This window comes from Cnephaeus nilssonii (genome assembly GCF_951640355.1).
Source record: "Cnephaeus nilssonii genome assembly, chromosome: 1".
NCBI lineage: Eukaryota > Metazoa > Chordata > Mammalia > Chiroptera > Vespertilionidae > Cnephaeus > Cnephaeus nilssonii.
The window spans coordinates 61217449-61233160 of NC_137072.1; the positions used below are offsets into that span (position 1 = coordinate 61217449).

General features: G+C 40.6%; 1 protein-coding gene across 2 annotated transcripts in view; it reads left to right on the plus strand.

The window, feature by feature from the left end:
* SPARCL1 (SPARC like 1) overlaps window positions 1–15712 on the plus strand; it is a 64279-nt gene that overhangs the window by 9292 nt on the left and 39275 nt on the right. The window contains exon 1 of one of the 2 annotated variants that reach the window (XM_079770733.1): window positions 836–1227. The exons of the other annotated variant lie outside the window; for it this stretch is intronic. The gene's annotated coding sequence lies outside the window, so the exon portion shown is untranslated. Of the gene's footprint in view, window positions 1–835; window positions 1228–15712 lie in introns of those variants that run through there. 2 annotated transcript variants of the gene reach the window in all.

The following is a 15712-nucleotide window of genomic DNA, read 5'->3' on the forward strand; positions in this document are numbered from 1 at the left end:
AAAATATATATTTTTTAAATGTTAGCACAGCCCTAGCAGGTTTGGCTCAGTGGATAGAGTGTCGGCCCACGGACCGAAGGGTCCCGGGTTCAATTTCTTTCAAGGGCACATACCTCAATTGCAGGCTCCATCCCTGGCCCTGGTTGGGTGAGTACATGAGACAACCAATCGATGTGTCTCTCTCACACCAATGTTTCTCTCTGTCTCTCCCCTTTCATTCCACTCTCACTAAAAATCAATGGGAAATATCCTCCGTTGAGGATTAACAACAATAAAAATGTTAGCACAATGTATAGAGCATGTAGAAGTAGCAGTAGAGGAGCTCAGACTCATATATAAATAACAAGAATGTCAAATCAAAAATAAATGCATGACTATTTATGGGGAAAATCCTTCTTATAAATCAATCATTATAGAAGGGATTTCAGTAGGGAGTTGTGTTGGGGAAGAATAGTTTATGACCTGCAACATTTGTGGACCGGCATACAAGCGATCTGTAATAGGAGTGGTGCTCTATACATACGTAAATTTCTGAAGGTCATTTACAGAAAGGTTAAAGTATCTCAAGTACCCTGCTATTATTAAAATTCAGACTGTTTTCCTGAGAATAATTTCCAATTAAGCAATGTGGAAATGCATCTGCTACAATTCTTCTCTCCTTCCTTAACCCCCACCCTTAATTTCCTTTAGGAAGAAAAAACAGCATGGAGTTTCTTTTCAAAGTCTTAAAATAAAAATCCCCTAAAAAGGGATCCTGCTTATAAAACCTTTTAGAGCTGTTTGGAGGGGGGAAAAATGCATAAAGAGCCAAGCGCTTATATTCTGGCCAAGTTATGAGCTTCTGAGAACAAGAGCTTGAGGGGAAGACTGTTAACTCTCTCCCCGTTGGTTTGCACTGCTCATAAAGCTCATCGCTCCCTCGCGAGAGGCCAGCCTGCCAGAGAACTGCAGGAATCTGCAACAAAAACGATGACAGTCTGAAATACGCCAGCCCGGTGCCACCCTCCTAACTGGTCCGTCACCTCAGACCCTGACTAGTTGATAGAGCAGCAGAATTTCAACTCCAATAGTCTCAAATGTGTGTCTGTGCAAAGAAGCAAAGCTAATGAGGGAAGAGATTTAAAGAGTATTGGGAATTTGTCAAACTTTTATTCCCTGGCTGTGTGCAAAGAGGGGATTCAACTTCCATTTTCTGCCAAGGCTCTGAGTCCAGCCGCCTACCTGAAGGTAAATTTTAATAAGTTTACTGTATCATCTAATTGCATGTGCTTAACTGATTTGCATGATCTGATGAAGATATCTAAGATTTCTGCCTAATACAAAGCCATTCATTTATTTATTTAAAACTTTTGTTTGATTTATAGAAAAGCTACTTAATAGGGAATTTTAACTCTTGTATTCATGTTTTCTTTTCTTCTCCAAGATTAAATAGCAAGTACTAATAAATGATGGTTTTAGTATAGAGCAAGAATACAAATGTAGAATTGTTGTCAGCTAGAGTTGCATTCAGATCTTGGTTAAGTCTGAACCCTGAGCTGTGTTTTGTAGAAATACTTCACTAATTATACTAAATAAATCATAATGAAAGTCTTTTAAAAAACTTTCAAATCAAAGAAATTTGTGCATTTTTTATATCTAAATCATATGAAGTTACTCATCACCACCATTGCCCCAGTCTGTACTTATCAGCAATGTAGAAATGGAACATTGTGCTTTTCCAAAAGGTATAAAAATCCCTAATACTATATTCATCCTTGATTATTTTTGTGACTATTTTTCCTTTCCTGATTCACTCTTATAGTTTTATGACAAATTGTCTCTTGTCTCCTTCTCTCATTTTTAAGACGTTTACACACATAACATAAAATTTCTCTAATTCCCAAGGATGTCTTATTTAAGAAGGGGAAAAAGAGGGAGGGGACTTAAAGAGCTAAAGAGGTTATGATAACTCTTATATTGTAAGGTACTATCATTTCTGGCTCTATCTTCTAAAATAAAAATTAAAATGCAAGTCATGCTCATTCATTCCTCCCGGTATTAGAGGTCACCCTGCAGGAGAAAACCACGCTTTCAGCTGCCGATCGATACTGCTGATAGTATAACCAAGAGGTACTGCAGAAAGAGTATCTCTCACATACGGCCTTTAATCGGCAAAGAGGTTAAATATGTCACCTTGGCATTGTAGCTGAGCTCTCCTCTGGCCCAGGGCCGAAGCACACTGAATAGAAATGTTCCCTCGGTCCAACGCAGCAGAGTCTTTTTTATTTTTTATTTTAATTGCCCCTTTCTCATGGATACCAGCTTTTTCAGTTCACAGCTAAACCTTGATGGTTATGAAACATTGTTAACTAGGACTATTAAAAAAAAAAGGACACCCATCTTGGGAAAGATTTAAGTACATATTTCTCTTCATTGAACAAGATCTAGCAAAGCAAAGCCATGGGTTTCATCTACTTATCATCCAATCAACTAATGCTGCTTTCCACATTTTGGAAAAGAATATGTACATGTTATTAATAAATCTTGCCTTTTTTCTTTCAGGAAATGTCTATGCAGCCATTTAGCAATTAGAGTATTGGATTTCCTTTCCAGGTCCTTTGGGATATAATCCCCAATAGTTTCTCATGAGCAGTTTCACTTATCATCTAAGTAAAAATAATAAATAGCAATGACAAAAATAAAATGAATAGTGATGTATCTGGACGTCTCCAAAAAAATTATTCATTTTATTTTCCTCTTGACTGGGTGTTATTTTTTATTCAATTGATTTGTAAGTGCGCAAACACTGCTATTTTAGGGAAGTTTAGCACAATGTTCAGAACATGTTGGGAATCTTTTTTCACCAAGAATATAAACAAGTGTTGTTAAAAGACTTCAGGTGCCCTTTAACCTCACATATCATTCTGCAACAACCCTTAGCGAAGGAGAAGGGGGCCCCATAAATCCAGGAGAATTTCCCCAGTAGACCTGGCTGCCCAAGAGGTGCCTAACTAGGCCAGAATCTCATTCATGCAGGGCCCACAGGGCATCTTCCCCCAAAAGCTGAGTCTGCAAAGGTGGTCCACCTGGGGCTAGCCTGGTTTGTGTCTTGGGCATCAAAAGGTAGACAGCCCTATCCGGTTTGGCTCAGTAGATAGAGCGTTGGCCTGCGGATGGAAGGGTCCTGGGTTTGATTCTAGTCAAGGGCACAGGCCCGGGTTATGGGATCGATCCCCAGTAGGAGGCATGCAGGAGGCAGCCAATCAATGATTCCCTCTCACCATTGATGTTTCTATCTCTCTTTCCCTCTCCCTTCCTCTCTGAAATATATATATATATATATATATATTTTTTTTTAAAGGTAGACAGAATTCTGGAGAACAGAGCGACTGTAGGTAGGTGGTATAATAAAGTGGATAAGATCATGGACTCTGGGAGCATACCGACCTGGTTTACATCTGGGCTTTACCAGGCTCTGGACAAAGGACTCTTTGCACCTCAGTTCCCTCATTTGTGGAAATGGGGGTCATAACATTAGCTGCCACCTCAGAAACATGTTGTAATAATTTAGTGAAGAAAACAGCTACTCCTGGTACATATGAAGTAATCAATTGATCATAGCTATTATTAAAGCACTAGCCTACCTACAAGTCCTGATTGGAACTCTGTGGAAAGGGAATTTGCACCAGGTTTTCCCTCGGGGTTTCTTCCTTATACGGACAAGCTTTGCTGTGTAATAAAATGTCAATGCCACGTTTCTGCCTCAGAGTCAGCACAGCAGCGTGGACAGAGCATGGGTTCAGAGTCTAACACTCTTGAATTTGAATCCTGACTCTGCCTCTTACAGGTTGTGATGTGAGCTTGGCAGTCACATCACACCTCCAAGACTCAGGTTGCCCGTTTATGAAGCAAATAGTGATAATACAACCCACAACTTGGGTTGTTGTAGGAATTAAATGAATTTTTTAATGCTAAATATAGCTCCTGGCAGAGTACTAAACACACAGTGTTTGGTTATGCACTTGCAATGATTTTTCTGGTAGTAAAACTGGGGGTCAAGAAAGAAATATTCTTTAAATTAATTATCTTTTTTTTTACCCAAAGAAATGAGAGAGAAAAAAATCTGACACTACTGTATTCCCCTGGGGGCCTCAACGTGAAGCATGTATAACTGTGAGTCTTTATGCTTCATCAATTAGCTGATTCTTAATGGCCAAGTCAAATGAAACCAAAGAGGTTTCTGTTTCGGATTGCCATTAGGGAGAGTGAGAAGAAATGCTGCTTTGCAGTTAATTCTCTTCTATTGGCCCACTTGGACAGGGGAGAAGGCCCCCAGCATTTCTCCTTTCTTATCTTTTCTAAAGGCAAGAATAGGGGTTTTGACTTGCTCTAAGGGGTAGTTTTCCTCTCTAACTGAAATTCAAACCAGAGGGTTTGGTTTTTGTTTTTGTAAACCTCTCCCCTATGTTCCTGTCATTGAAATGTCAGCTGCTTTTTCTGGCTACATGTAGCAGGAGCAGCCTGTCGTCATAGCAATGAAAGGGTATGGAGAGACTCGAGTTTCGTGACCACTCTGTGAAACAACTCTTCGCCTGCTTTAAAATCCTTCTTTAGAAATGCAGCCTCTAGTCCTGGCTTGTTTCCTTCCTATTATGCAACCATGTTATGTATACCGATTGCAGTAGTTAAATGTTTCCTTTAAAGATTCAATGAATAGATGTTAAGAAAATGAACAAGGAAACTACTAAAACGGTGGCCAGTTAACTGTGGAGTGCAAGGGAAAAACAACTGGGAAGGCAATGAAAGAGAAAGAAAAATGACCTCACTTCATAGCACATACTTCACACCCAGAATAAATCCATTTTCCCAGTTCCCACTGCCTCCTCCCAACTTCACAATGTGTAATAGTATGGTGGTTATCTAGGGGGATTCTGGGGCAGGCGGCCTGGCACTCATACTTCCTAGTTTGTTTATTGTATCCACTCTTTGCCTCCATTTTCTAATATGTAAAATAGAGATGATAACAATAGTCATACAATTATCTTGGGAATTGAATGAGATAGTGTATGTAAGGCTCTTATTACAGTATCTGACCAGTGGTAATGGCTGGCTGTTAAGCTTGACAAGCTTCAGTTCCCCCTAATTATTAAATGGAGATAACAGAAAATTCTTAAGACTGTAAGAGTAACTGAAATAATGACTTTAACTGCTCAGAGTGTAGTAGTTCTTTTAATATTTTTCATCATGAGGTCTAACTCTAATAAGAATGGCTTTTTTCAAGTTGGAATCTCCCAGGAATAAATGAAAGCCTCATAAGTATCTATGCCAGTGATGGCGAACCTATGACACACGTATCAGCACTGACACGCATAGCCATTTCTGATGACACGCGGCAGCATGCTGAGGATGAAACATTTGCTGCTCCTGAGGATGAAACATTTGCGACTAGAGTCTTGGAGTTAGTTTTTTCCTCAAAGTGACACACTACCCGAGTTATGCTCAGTATTTTGGCGAAGTTTGACACACCAAGCTCAAAAGGTTGCCCATCACTGATCTATGCTAATAAATGGATAATATGCTAACTAGATTGGATAGACCAGACATCTTCCGGATGTCCTTCCGGACAAAGCCATGGTGGTGTGGCCCAGGCAGAGGCAGTTAGGGGCGATCAGGCAGACAGGCAGAGGTGGTTAGAGTCAATCAGGCCATCAGGGAAGAGCAGTTAGGGTGATCAGGCCAGCAGGGGAGAGCAGTTAGGGGCAATCAGGCCAGCATGGGAGAGCGGTTGGGGCAATCAGGCAGGCAGGCAGAGGCAGTTATGGGTGATCAGGCAGGCAGGCAGGTGAACGGTTAGGAGCGGTGGTCCTGGATTGTGAGAGGGATGTCCGACAGCCAGTTTAAGCCCAATCCCACCTAAACTGGCACTCAGACATCCCTCGAGGGGTCCCAGATTGGAGAGGATGCAGGCTGGGCTGAGGAAACACCCCACCTCCCATGCACAAATTTCATGCACCGGGCCTCCAGTTATTGTATAAATGTGAACCGCTGAATTCCCAAAGAGAAAAAAAAGAAATGTGGTGTTTTTTTTACATTTATAAAGAGTAAAGAAGATTCTTCTCATCCTAATTAACATTCTCGTATTTCATGAAATAATTTTGTTAAAGCTTTCCATATGCATCTGTAAATCAGTGCCTTGTTCACTGGATCCACTCTGTACTTGTTTCACGCAAGGGTGTCATCAATCCTCTGAATGTTGTTTATAGAATATGTCTTAAAAAGCTGCTGATGCTGCACATTGGATCCCCAAGCAGGAATTCTCATTCTCTGGTGAGGATCTCTATATGTAATTGCTTACTCTGCTGCTTTTACCAGTGCTCTTTAAAAGGGCTTATTTGAATCCACTGTAGTCTGTAAAGTGTGGCTTTCTAAAATTGTTCAGTTTCAACATTTGCAATGAAGTCATACCTCAAGAATAATTACTAATCTGCTTTTAATATCTTTATATCCTTTTTTATTGTCATGGTGACCGTCTTAAGAACAAAAATAAGCATTATTAGAGATCATCTTAGGCTGTTTCCATGAAATGGTACTTTGTTGTTCAAAATGAAGTAATTGAGAAAATGGCCTTTAATCTGAGAGACCTCAGAATTACTGGAACATAAAACAAATCCCTCTTTTTATAGCATGATTTTAGGGGGTGAAATTTTTCAAATTATATTTAATGTGCATTGTATATAACTATACACTGAAGTAAGTGCTAAGAAGGCAAAGCACTTTCGTTCTAAGACAGTATATGAAGAGCCTGACCTCTGCTCAAGGTCAGTGATGACTTTCCTTGATCCAAAGGTTAAATAAGGTTGCCTCTGTGGTGTGGGTGTGTGTGGATGTTGGATGGTGGTAGTTGAGGTGAGTGGATGCTGGCAGGAGGATTCCGAGAGGGCAAACACTTTGCACAAAGACCCTGCAGTAGGAGGGGTCATGGCCTATTCCAGGAACAAACAGGAGAAGGTCAGCTCCTCTGCACAAGGGGCAGAGCAGTGAGAAATGCAGATCCCCAGCAACTCCCCATAATGTCCTCTTACCTGAGTACTATAGGTGTTTATCCTCTCCTTGATTTGATGTGTATCTTTGTTGAATTCTGGTTAGAGTTAAAGTTCCTATAGGCATGACCCATGTTTAACACTAGCTCAGACCCACATGGTGAAAAGTTCAGTTAGGAAGAAGGAAGGTCAGAGCTCCAGAAAAGTCTGTACTTTGAGTATATTATATACATGCACAGGGCTGGACATCTTGATGTCAGACAGTGGTGATTCAACCGAGAACTCGAAATAGAAGAGCATCTTTTTTTAATCCTTCAGATGACTTTAACTCCAAGCTGTAGAGCTCTCCCAAGAGACTCATTAATATTTTAAAAGCCCTAAAGCATCAGTGTTAACTCCAGATCAGGTAATAACAGGTATATGTTAGCCAAAATAAGACTAAAGGATTTTCTCTCTGATACCAAAGGCTTTGGCTATCATATAAAGACAGGGTGAAGGAGAATGGTCTGTTTGAGTCTGACTATGAAGCACTTACAATAATCATTTTGTTTACTACATTTCCCTGAAAGGAAATTTTTTCATAGTTATAATAATTACTAAAAATAGAAGCCTACAGGCTTCCTCTGATAAAAATGAATTCAACAGAAGATACCTGTCTTTACTTGGAAGTGTGAATGTACATACTCCAGGAAGTGATATGCCAATAGTAAGAAGAAAAATAAAATAATGGGGGAAACCTCTCCTTCTTCTAGGGTATGTGGTATGTCTTTCACCTTGAGACCAGATAGGGTGAACAATCAAGTACTACCCATCTGCCTTGAAAACCAAACATGCAGAAGCAAGTTTCCTTGGTCCAGAAGAAGAGGAGGACTTGTTAAGTTTGGCTGAGGTTGCCCACCAAGGAGCCAATGACTGGAGAGGAACTCAGGCAAAATGAAGAAAATTCAGTTAGAAGGACTTGGAGAGATAACCCCCAGCACTGAAATGTCCTGGAGTCATTGATATGGCCAATACAGACAGGGAAAACAATAGTCCCCAAGCCTGTTCCTCCCTTTGGAGGCATGGATGGCCACTCAAGTTCAGTGGTCAGACTGCTTGTTAAATGCTTGAGAGAAAGGGAAAGAGAAGGAAGGTAAAAAGAGAGGAGAGGTATAGTGAGATACAAAGTGCTCCGTGGAGACAGATGGTTAGGGTAAGTAGATTTCAGTGGCAAGGTAACACGAGGAACTTCAAAAATAACATTTACCATATTAAACGTAAATTTAAATTAATGGTCTAAATTAATTATATTAATGTTCTTTAAAAGCTATAGAAACTGACTAAAAAGTACAAAAATCTACTCTGACCTAATCTTATTCTAATTTAAACTTCTAGAAACTATTATAGAAACTAAAATGAAACCAATGACAAATAAGAACTCAAAATGAACCAGATTATCCAAAGCCTATTCTGGGTTTTTGTGTACAAATTCACTTCTAACTCCAGATGGAGAGTGATGTTCTAGGGCAGTGGTCGACAAACTGCGGCTCTCGAGCCGCGGTTTGCCGCTCTGTTGACTGAGTTTGCCGACCACTGGGATAGGGGCTTAATCACAAGGAACAACAACAGCCTGTAATTATTGGAATCGAGAGACTAGGTCAGTGGTCGGCAAACTCATTAGTCAACAGAGCGGCAAACCATGGCTCGCGAGCCACATGTGGCTCGCGAGCCGCAGTTTGCCGACCACGGTTCTAGGGCAGTGGTTCTCAACCTTTCTAATGCCGCGAATCTTTAATACAGTTCCTCATGTTGTGGTGACCCCCAACCATAAAATTATTTTCGTTGCTACTTCATCACTGTAATTTTGCTACTGTTATGAATCGTAATGTAAATATCTGTGTTTCCCGATGGCCTTAGGCGACCCTGCTAGCGGTTCTCAACCTGTGGGTCGTGAACCCCTGCTGTAGAGCCTAAGATCCACAGGTTGAGAACCGCTGCTATAGAGCCTAAGACCATCAGAAAACACAGATATTTACATTACGATTCATTAACAGTAGCAAAATTACAGTTATGAAGTAGCAACGAAAATAATTTTATGGTTGGGGGTCACCACAACATGAGGAATTGTATTAAAGGGTCGCGGCATTAGAAAGGTTGAGAACCACTGTTCTGGGGTGTTCCAAACTTTAAGTGCCCTCCCTTTCTCTGGGAGATAGAAATTTTAGGACACCAGAAATCAGAGGGTTTCATTCACAGAAATATCTTATGTTCCCTACCAAATGCAATGTCCAAGGAATATTTGCTCTTACATGCACGGCTTTCCTACCCCCACCTGAAGGGCCATGCACTCCGTCTTGGAGGTGCTGGACACACGCATAGCCCTTTCTGCCTGTGCCTTTCAGACCAATCTCTGCAGGCTTGCCTGGGCTACCTCTCCAGCTACAGGAAAAATATCCGGGCCCCTTTCCTTATTTTTCCAGGGACAGAACTTGTAGGCCTGCTGAGAAATCTAATTACAACCTCCTGTCATGGTGAAATCCAATTACAACCTCTCCCATGGTGAGAGCCAATCCTTTTGATGTAAAAGGAAGCAAAACAAAGAGGTTTCAAGCAGAGGATGTGCCTGTGTTCTACTTTCCCTCTGAAGCAACTAGACAGAAAGGTTGCCGTGACCTTGGCTTGCTTGGCTTGGAAACAATGGTCATGATCTATTACTACCCCCACTCCCATAAGAAGGAAGAATATTTTCATATCTAATGCAGAATTTTTCTGGGGATTTTTCAAGGATTTATTTGATGGGCAAAACAAATTCTGAACCACTCTCTGCACACCCATTTTTTATTCAGTCAGATAACTTCTCTTATTGAAGTTGGAATGTAGTGTTAGACAAGAAAAAAAGGTAGTGAGTTATTAAAGCCTCCTATAATCTGTTTCTGACATCTTTAATGTTCTGAGCCACCCTCTCAGCCAATCTGCTTGCTTGAGGATAATGAAGAAATGCAGTGCTGCTAGGAGAGGTGTCTCCCAAAATCTCTAACACCGAATTGAGAAAAATGGAGACAGTTATCAAAATAGTCATTTATGGAAACATATTTTACAAGGACATAGCATAAGCCTATAATTGCTGAAGCAATAAAGTTACTAACTGCATTCTAATCAAATCTCTATCACCGCTATGCAATCATTGTAATCTACTGAATAGGTATGAAACCCAGAGTTGTAGCTTATCCCCCCCCCAAAAAAAAATGGGCAAAATTTTTAGAAGGAGCATTCAGTCAACTAATACATTATTTATGAGTAGAGTGAGAAGTGGTAAATGTTTTATTTTATTGTTGTTGTTGTTTTAATAGGATGAAGTTTATCCAAGGTTTAATAAAGGTGCTATGCCTGTACTGTTAATAAAAGTAAATAAAGAGGGATAAGACTCTACCATTGAGAGTGACCCTCAAATAGCTCTGAAAGCAAAGCATTTTTAAATACTTGATTCAACTTGTGTTACCTAATCATTCATATAAAATGATAGGGACCCCATAGGAAGGTGGCCTGAGATCTACAAAAGTCAGAAAAATTGAATCTTGATTAGGGGTTAGTGAAAACCTGTGACTGCTTTTAAGACGTGGTGTGGTCAGATCTTCACACTCTCTTAGCACATTGGAATCATTTTTGTTAATAAATCTTTATTGTTCAGATTATTACAGAAGTTCCTCTTTTTCCCCCCAATAGCTCCCCTCCACCCAGTTCCCACCCTACCCCATGGCGTTACCCCCCCCCCCCACTGTCCTCATCCATAGGTGTACGATTTTTGTCCAATCTCTTCCCGTACTCCCCACACCCCCTTCCCCCTGAGAATTGTCAGTCCACTCACTTTCTATGCCCCTATTCTATTATATTCACCAGTTTATTCTGTTCATCAGATTTTTTATTCACTTGATTTTTAGATTCACTTGTTGATAGATATGTATTTGTTGTCACTTTGTTGTTCATAATTTTTATCTTTACCTTTTTTTTTCTTCCTCTTCTTAAAGAATACCCTTCAGCATTTCATATAATACTGGTTTGGTGGTTATGAACTCCTTTTGCTTTTTCTTGTCTGTGAAGCTCTTTATCGGACCTTCAATTCTACATGATAGCTTTGCTGGGTAGAGTATTCTTGGTTGTAGGTTTTTGGTATTCATCACTTTGAATATTTCTTGCCACTCCCTTCTGGCCTGCATAGTTTCTGTTGAGAAATCAGCTGACAATCGTATGGGTACTCCCTTGTAGTAACTAACTGGTTTTCTCTTGCTGTTTTTGAGATTCTCTCTTTGTCTTTTGCCCTTGGCATTTTAATTATGATGTGTCTTGGTGTGGTCCTCTTTGGATTCCTTTTGTTTGGGGTTCTCTGCGCTTCCTGGACTTGTAAGTCTATTTCTTTCACCAGGTAGGGGAAGTTTTCTGTCATTATTTCTTCAAATAGGTTTTCAATATTTTGCTCTCTGTCTTCTTGTGGCACCCCCATAATTCGGATGTTGGTACACTTGAAGTTGTCCCAGAAGCTCCTTACACTATCTTCATATTTTGGATTCTTTTTTCTTTTTGCTCTTCTGGTTGGGTGTTTTTTGCTTCCTCATATTTCAAATCTTTGACTTGATTCTTGGGATCCTCTAGTCTACTGTTGAATTTCTGTATATTATTATTTATTTCAGTCAGTGTATACTTAATTTCTGACTGGTCCTTTTCCATTTTTTGGGGGGGGGGCATTCTCACTAAGATCCTTAAAGGTCTCACTAAGTTCCTTGGATGTTTCTAGAAGATTCTTGAGTAACGTTATAACTGTGGTTTTGAACTCTATATCCAGTAGTTTGCTTTCCTCCATTTCTTTCATTTGTGACCTGTTTCTTTGTCTTCGCATTTTGGCTGCTTCCCTGTGTTGATAGAGTGGCCTTGTGTGCTAGGTGTCCTATAGGGCCCAGTGGCTCAGCCTCCCCAATCACCTGAGGTGGACATTCTTGGTGCACCACTTTGTGGGTTGGGTGCACAGTCTTGTTGTAGTTAAGCTTTGATTTCTGTTGGTATCACTGGGAGGAATTGAACTCCAGGCCAATTGGCTGTGAGGACCAGCTGTGTCTACAATGGAAGAACTGCTGTGCTGGAGACACCCTTATGGGGCAGGACTTGCTTCAGTGGGGATTTGGTTCTCACTGAGTCTGCCCCTTGAGTGTGTTGTGTATGGATGTGAAGAGTTGTAATCTGGTATGGTCTCACACTGACCACTGGGTACACTGGCTCTTGGATCTCCAAGGAGGTGCAAAGTCAGCCACTACCTGAGGCCACCCAGCAGGAGCTACAGAGAGATCTGCAGATTCCTCCTCTTTGTTTGGAGTTTGGAAGTGCTCAGACAAGGCCCAGCTGTGAAACAAGGCAAGCTGCTGCTGCCAGGCCTTGGGCCTTCTTTTTGAAGCTTTGGAGTGCTCTGACCCAGCTGCAGTTTGTTATGTTTTAAGCTGCAAAAGGGCAGGCCATTCATATGCAAAAGCCACTGCGCACAGCTTGGGTGGAGTTGTAAATTGTGTGGGGTGGGGTCTCAGGGAATCACCAGGGTGGAGCAAACAGCAATGGCTGCCAGTCAGCCCTGCAGCAGAGAGGTCCCCGCATCTCCGCGTCTCGCACCCCTGCACAGGAACAATGACCCCTGCAAGCACTTCTGAGAGAAAGCCACCCTCACATTCCTGTCCCGATGCCAGACAGTCCAGTTTCTCCCTGTATGAGTCTGGGTCCCAGAGTCTCGCCAGGACCTGGAGTTCAGAGCAATCGGGAGCTTGTATCTCCCTCCCAATTGAAAAAAACAACAACAACGCACCCAGTTGCCAGCCCGTATCACGCGCGCCTCCACACCTTCGCACCTCCACACCTCCTATCAGTCTCAATGCACTTTTTTCTTTCCTTCTAGTTGTAGAACTTCCACTCAGCCAGCTTTACCATGGTTTTGGATGATCATTGTTTTGTCTTTTAGTTGTAGTTTTGATGTGGTTGTGAGAGGCAGCAAGTACAGGTGATTACCTATGCCGCCATCTTGGTTTTCCTCCCAGATTAATCCATTGGAATCATTTTTTAACTCTCAAGTTAAATCAAGAGAATTCGCCAACCTTTTATAGAGACCAAACAACTTTGAGCTAACTCTAAAGCAACACAGCATTCTACTGGAATTCAGACGAAACAAAACACAAAGGCTAAACCCCAGGTGTCTTCTTTCCCTCTTTTTTCTTTCCCTCTTTTTTCTTACCTGATCCCCAATTCTAGCACACAATGAGGACTTCATAGTGGGGTGCAATGTAAGCTCTTTCTAGGAAAACTTTTCAGTAATTTCTTTTTTAAAAAAAAAAAAGCTTTATTGTAGAAAGTATGATCTATGCCCCCCTTTCCCCCTTTGCTTCTAGCCCACCTCCAACCCCTGCCTTAGGCCTTTACCACCCTATTGTCTGTGTCCATGGGTTATACATATATACATACAAGTTCTTTGATTGATCTCTACACACCCACCCACCCCCACCTTTCCTCTGAGATTTGACAGTCTGTTCCATGCTTCTATCTCTGGATCAATTTTGTCCATCAGTTTCTTTTGTTCTTTAGATTCCACATGTGAGTGAGATCATATGATACTTGTCTTTCTCTGACTGGCCTATTTTGCTTAGCACAATACTCTCCAGTTCCCCCCATGCTATCTCAAAGGGTAAGAGATCCTTCTTTTTTACAGCTGCATAGTATTCCATGTAAATATACCACAGATTTTTTTGTCCACTCATCTACTATTGAGCACTTGGGTTGTTTCCAGATCTTAACTATTGTAAATTGTGCTCCTATTAACATAGGGTTGCATACATTCTTTCTCATTGGTGTTTTGGGTTTCTTACAATATATTCCTAGAAGTGGGATCACTGGGTCAAGTGGAAGTTCCATTTTTAATTTTTTGAGGGAACTCCATTATGTTTTGCATAGTGGCTGTACCAGTCTGCATTCCCACCAGCAGTGTACTAGGGTTCCCTTTTCTCCACATCCTCGCCAGCACTTATCATTTGTTGGTTTCTTTCTTTTTTTATATATTTTTCCTCTTTAATGATTAAGCTATTACATATGTGTCCTGATTCCCCCATTGCCCCCCCTAACCCATCCCCACTTGAGCCCTCACCCCCCCTAGTGTCTGTGTCCATCAGTTATGCATGAATACAAGTCCTTTGGTTGATATCTCTCCCTTCTCCCCACCCTCTCAGCCTTCCCTCTGAGGTTTGACAGTATGATCGATGCTTCTCTATCTCTGGATCTGTTTTTGTTCACCAGTTTATGTTGTTCATTATATTCCACAAATGAGTGAGATCATGTGATATTTATCTTTCTCTGACTGAGTTATTTCACTTAGCATAATGCTCTCCAGGTCCATCCATGCTGCTGCAAATAGTAGAAGTTCCTTCCTTTTCACAGCAGCATAGTATTCCATTGTGTAGATATACCACAGTTTTTTAATCCAGTCATCTGCTGATGGACACTTAGGCTGTTTCCAAATCTTAGTTGTTGTAAATTGTGCTGCTATGAACATAGGGGTGCATATATCCTTTCTGATTGGTGTTTCTAGTTTCTTGGAGTATATTCCTAGAAGTGGGATCACTGGGTCAAATGGGAGTTCCATTTTTAGTTTTTTGAGGAAACTCCAAACTGTTCTCCACAGTGGCTGCATCAGTCTGCATTCCTATTGATTTCTTGATGGTAGCCATTCTGACAGGTGTGAGATGGTATGTACCTCATTGTAATTTTAATTTGCATCACTCTGATGATCAATGACTTTGAACATTTTTTCACAAGTCTCTTGGCTATCTATATGTCCACTTTGGAAAAGTGTCTATTTAGGTCCTTTGCCCATTTTTTAACTGGATTGTTTGTCTTCCTTTTAAGTTGTATGAGTTCCTTACATATTTTGAATATTAACCCTTTATAAAATATGTTTTGACAAATATGTTGCCAAATATGTTCTCCCATACAATGGACCCCCTTTTCATTTTTGTTGGTGGTTCTTTTGCTGTACAGAAGCCTTGTATTTCCAGGTAGTCCCATTTGTTTATTTTCTCCTTAGTTTCCTTTGCTCTAGGAGATGTATCTGAAAACATATTGCTATGAGAGATATCTGAGATTTTATTGCCTATGGTTTCTTCTAGGGTTTTTATGGTTTCACGTCTTACATTTAAGTCTTTCACCTATTTTTAGTTTATTCTTGTGTTTGGTATAAGTTGGTGGTCTAGTTTCATTTATTTTTATATTCATTTGTCCAATTTTCCCAGCACCATTTATTGAAGAGACTATATTGACTCCATTGTATGCTCTTGCCTCCTTTGTCAAATATTAATTGTCCTTAATGGCTTAGGTCAATTTCTGAAGTCTCTTTTCTGTTCTATTGATCTATATGCCTGTTCTTGTGCTAGTAACAGGCTGTTGTAATTACAGTGGCTTTGTAGTATAACTTAATATCTGGTACTGTGATCCCTCCAATTTTGTTCTTCTTTCTCAAGATTGCTGCAGCTATTTGGGGTCTTTTTTGGTTCCATATAAATTTTTGGAGTTTAGATCTGTGAAATATGGTTTTGGTAATTTTATAGGGATTGCGTGGAATCTGTAGATTGCTTTGAGTAGTATGGACATTTTAATGATATTAATTCTAGCAATCCATGAACATGGTATATTCTTCCACT